The sequence below is a fragment of the Alexandromys fortis genome, unplaced genomic scaffold (genome assembly GCF_014885135.2).
Source record: "Alexandromys fortis isolate MF-2015 unplaced genomic scaffold, M_Fortis_MF-2015_v1.1 scaffold_323, whole genome shotgun sequence".
Taxonomy (NCBI): domain Eukaryota; kingdom Metazoa; phylum Chordata; class Mammalia; order Rodentia; family Cricetidae; genus Alexandromys; species Alexandromys fortis.
Window position 1 is genome coordinate 907,024 of NW_026068278.1, and position 5,766 is coordinate 912,789.

The following is a 5,766-nucleotide window of genomic DNA, read 5'->3' on the forward strand; positions in this document are numbered from 1 at the left end:
CTGAGGTGTCTAAAAATATATAAAGAACTGCAGCAAGAAAAGCCAGTACGTGATAATTTATATTAAACTGCTGGCTCCACGCACAAGGCACAGGCTACAAGGCTGCCACAAGGCATATGCCGCGGCTAAGGAAGGGAGGGCTCGCGCCAAGCCGAACTCGAGCGGGGGAAGGAGAGGTCCTAAAAGCCAAACGTTCAGGCCAGATGAAGGCGTAAGTCATGAACAAGGCCACACCAGTTTGGAGTTATGATTAATAGGGTGTTATTTATTTAAAGGGGAAAAAACTTACAGATCACCGTCCCAGACAACAGCCATCTGCACAACCAGGAAGGGAGTCTAGTCTCTGGCGGAGCAGGAAGTGCAGAGAGCGAGCAGAGGAAATAGCCGCTTTTTTAAAGGGAGAGAGACCATGCCCCAATGGGCTGGTATCACAGCAGCTATTGGTTGGAGGGGCGGAAGGACCTCCTGCAACATTTGAAATTATTCTTTGATCAGTGATAAAAAAAAACCATAATATATACCCATGTTAAGCATTTAGGTCGTCCAGGACTGACCTTTCCCACCTACTATATATACCTGCTGTTCCCCATCACAGAGGTACTCCCAGATCTTTTGTGACATTCCTAAAAATCCAAGTGGGACTATGTCTTCATGACATAACCTTCTGCTCTTGAGTTCCTCAATGAATTGCCATTTTTCTCCCTAACAGCAAGTTATGCTCTCTGCCACAGTAAAGATTCACATGGACTTTTAAGAGACTGGCCTAAACTACAGCACTAGGTAGTTCAAATACTTGCTATGCCAAAATACACTCTCTTCCTGTTACCTTCCTCTCTACACCACCATGTTGTTTTTGCTCTTCCAAAATCTCAAGCAGTCATCACTTTAGACTTGCTTCTCTGAAATGCTTGGTAGACTGAAGCACAATTAATAAAATGAAAAAAAAATAATAAATGAAGCAAAATTAATAAAATTTCAGAAAGAGAAATTAGATTTCAACATCAATGTTGGAAATGCAAAACAACCAGCCACTGACTCTTACCTTGACCATAGTCCAAAAGTTGATCCACCTTCAGGACTCTCAGAAAGAGAATGTGTGTCAAGAGTTGTTTCCTCCCATCCTATAAGCTTCTCTAAAGCTGGGATTAAAAGCATGTACCACTGTGATTGAAGCATTACTGCCTGGTTTCTATTACAAGTAGTGTGGCTACTGGGATTAAAGATACATGTCATTGTAGTTAATTGGATTTATAGTGTGTGCTATGATTACCTTGTTTGTAAGGCTGACCGGTGGGGCTCTTTTACTTTCAGATCTTCAGGCACGTTTTATTTTTTGTAATACAATTGAAATTCCACTCCATTAGACATTGTTATTGCTTAGCAAGTATGTTTCTTCCTCAAAGTTCTTTCATCCAAGTGCAGCCACACTGGCTTGTTTTTTCGGAATTGTTCCTCCCCATGCCTTCTTTAGCAGGACAGTATTACTTCATTTTCTTCTAGGTCCCCAAATTGTCTAGTATCTGGTTCTTTGTCCAGATGAACAGTATCAGTAATATGTATAATCTCAGAGAGTAGTTCTGAAATACAATAGAAGATTGATTGGGTATACCAGCAAAAGTTATTCTGCTTACATAGTATCAAAGTAAAAGTATAAACAGCAACTGAGCCACAAACTATTTTTTTGGCTCTAATTTCCGCTTGAAAGTCACTAATAAATTTATAACTGTGTTCTGAGAACTTATACTGTCAGATAAAAGTTCTAACATGCACATTATTAAAGTTCTTGTTTTTGTTTGTAGATGAAGACTATTGCAGAGATTCATATTAGGTAAACATGCAGAGAAAAAATGATGCTGTGATAACCATTTAGAGTTGATATATCTTCAATACAAATCATACACTAAAGTTTCAGGGAAAGTCCTGAAGAAGACACAGAACTATTGTAAAATTTAGAGAACCAGGATGTAGTTATGAGACACTATTTTCTAGAGGGAGCAGGAATGCTGCACCCGTGAAATCTTGACAATATTGAAGCCAAAACTAGATACCAATCCATAGGAGGAAACCTCTCTGTTCCTCACTGCTAAATGAAGAGCTACAGTTAATCAACAGCTTTTAAGAGAGGAAGAGTCAGGTTTCTTCAGGGACAAGCTCCCTGATAGGTTGAAAAATGGAAAATGATGGTATGCCCTGGAAATGCTGAAGCATGCACAGGTAGCTCTTATATGGCAGTTCTGTTCAATTTTCACATATTGGGTTACATTGCCTAAGTTGATAAGTATAGCTGACTCTTTCTCAAGAGAGAACCAGATGTCATCACAGATGCTGGTGAGCAACCATGTGGTTGCTAGGAATTGATCTCGGAAAATTTGGAAGAGCAGGCAATACCCTTTACCACTCAATTAGACTACTTTACACATATGTACATCTAAGTAGCTATAACGGAGGCCAATATGATAGACATGGCCAAACACACACACACACACACACACACACACACACACACACACACACATAATTAAGACAAAGATGGGGGAAGAGAGACTGTTAAATGTTAACTAAAATTTAAAATTTCATGAATTTTATATGGAATGAGAGTTGGATATGAGAATTGGTTTAGAAGGATTAGCAAATTTTTATGAATGTTGGCTCTAGATATGATATTGAAGAAATGGTTTTCAATGGCACTACTTAGTGCTGATTCTTAAAAATCCCTGGAATTTGATGTCCAGTATTGAAAAAGAGTGATATGAATGTTCCATATGGTATGAATTTTCTGCAAATAATTTCTAAAATTTGAAGCCATCTATTAATATTTATTGCTAGTCTGGTATTGGCTTTGTAAGATGTAGCACTCCTGTATAACACGTCAATGTTTTTATACCATTTAAGAGTAATAAAGGAAACCTAACTGAGTTCCAAAAGGTTAAGAGTATTCTAGATCCTCCATATAGTGTCCCAATCTGATTAACTTTCATCTAACCAGTACTAACACCTCCCTAGGACATGACACTCTATACCGATTAGGATTGAGTCTCAACATGAAGATTTTTAAAATTAGCTCTACAAGAGAAAAGAATTTCAGAAATATGTTTTACAATAAAGCAATTCTACATTGAGATAAACTTTCTTCATGGTGACTGAGAGAGACTATAACTGGATCATTTCTGTTATTGTAACATTCCCAGGAGAGTGTCATTGATTCTAGGAACTAACTGAGATTTTTCATGTCAGATCTCGTGTCATTATAGGAGAGGGTACTAATTGCCATAAGAAATGATCTCCTGGGTCCTGTATATAATTAAATGAGAGAAGTAAACTTTGGCTAGTGTCAGGAAACACCACTGCTGGCCTTTCTGCCCCTGCACCTTAGAATGTGCATACTTAGTTTATTTAGGTTTTACTTTTTTGCTGCCTTATGTCAAAAATATTTAGCAATGCTATTTTTCATATGGACTCTGTGTCATTTGAAATTCACAATATGCAATATCTGAATATATTTCTGTTTGTTGTTGTTGTTTTGTTTGACAGAACAGGATCTTCAATTGATTAGTCTCACTCCCATGTAGTGATTGTTTTAAAATGTTTGTAGCCACTTTTATGTTTGGTCAGCAATCCTGTGTAGGTGAGTTAGGCTGTGCTAGGAAACTTGTGTACTGTGATGTATCAGAGTATGCACCAGGCACAATACTGTGAAGGATTGAAGCTTTGGCTCTTCTTGAGAATGCTAGCTTATTCCTGCAAAAGTCAGCTCTATGAATCCTGCATGGGTCTACCCAGTTCAAATCTAACAATAACCATCCACTCACACCACTCTTAATGGTCCTACTAATGGTTACCCAGAATTTCTAGATAAGAGAACCTGTCTTTAATCTCTGTCTTATCTTTGTATTTTATATTTGAACAGGAGAGTTCTTGATGTTATTGACATGTTATGTTGCACAGAAAGACATTAGGCAGTAAAAGATATGAAATTTCTGTTCAGTTTTTCTTGGTGCAGGAGAAATTTCCTGAGTATCATGTGATCTACTGAAAAATTCCTGGAAGATAAAAAAGGATAATGATGAACTGTGAGAATGAATTTTAGGAGGAAAATGAATGCAGTGGTAGGAAAACAGACACTCTGATCTATATTTAACCTGAGGGTGCTCATGTATGTGAGAGGAAATATGTGAGATGGGAAAGAAATTGGGTATTCTAGTTGCAGGTTCTTGTTCACACAACAGTGTAAACTGTACAAACTGGCTTTTATTTGAGACAATAAATAGATAATAATTGCATAAACATATACATACATAAAATAAAACTGTTTATACCAGAGAATCTTAGTGTCCACTGTGCTTCTTTCATTTTTCTTTTTTTTTTTTTTTAGTCTTCAACAATATAGTAAGATTGTAGGCATGTTAACAATGGAAGTATTATTTCTGCTCTGGAAATTCAGCCATTTTATAGCCAATGTAAATGTGAATTCTGCTATTAAGATAACCAAACTAAAAAAAAATTAAGAAAAATACATTGTCAGAAATATTTGATTTCAGACTTATCAAAATCATGACAGAGCCAAAAATCAATAAAAGTCCCATGTTGCCCTGTTGCTTCTGATAAGAAAACAATTGCACATGATTGTATATTTATGTGTGTTTGTGTGACTAGTGAACTACACAATGACATCCATTCAGTTTCAATCAGTGTCAATCTAGTACTTGAGATAAAGCCAATACCATTTCAGGAAACAGGGTAATGATCATGCAAGGTTTCCCACAAATAGAACTAGTTTTTTACATTGCCAATTTGGAATCCTACACCTCTGGCCCAATGTTTCTCAGCAAGGGTCCAAAATGTTGTCAGAGTAGGAGACTCCACATGTGAGCACTCAACAGAATGACATCTAGGTACATCTTTAACTATAGAACAATAATAAATTTTATTATTTGTTGCCTCCAAAAGCAATTCATGTTTAGAATTAATTATTAATAAATATATAAAATTATATTTATGTGGAAAGGTAAAATGACTTCCCATAAACTATGGGGAAAACTTCAACAAAGTATGTGGTATACAGGTTCATCACACTGAAATTTGAAAGGAGTTTTAGTTTGCTCTGATATTTTTGACTTGTATTTTACTAGAGGAATTCATATTATAGTATGTTCTCATTTACTCCAAACACAGTTCTAAACTCTTAGCTTTAAATGATATATTGATAATATAATATGATGTCAAATTTCTATGCCAGAGTTTTTTGTTATTTTGTTTCTCTAGAGCAGAAGCATCTCTAAGATATTAACTGATAAAGATCTTGTCAAGGTATGGTGGACTGTATGGGACATCTAGAATCAGCATATCTTCATTCTCTGATGTTCTTTTTTTTAAATTTTTATTGAGAAAAGGAAAAGAAAAAAATTTTCCGCCTCCTCCCAGCCTCCCATTTCTCTCCCCCTCCTCCCACCCTTCTCCCCTCACCCCACTCCTTTCCCCCTCCTCCTACTCCTCTCCCCCTCCCTCTCCAATCCAAAGAGCAGTCGGGGTTTCCTGACCTGTGGAAAGTCCAAGGTCCTCCCCCCTCCCTCCATGTCTAGGAAGGTGAACATCCAAACTGGCTAGGCTCCCAACAAGCCGGAACATGAAGTAGGATCAAACCCCCCTGCCATTGTCCTTGGCTTCTCATCAGCCCTCATTGTTCGCCATGATCAGAGAGTCCGGTTTTATCCCATGCTTTTTCAGTCACAGTCCAGCTGGCCTTGGTGAGCTCCCAATAGATCAGCC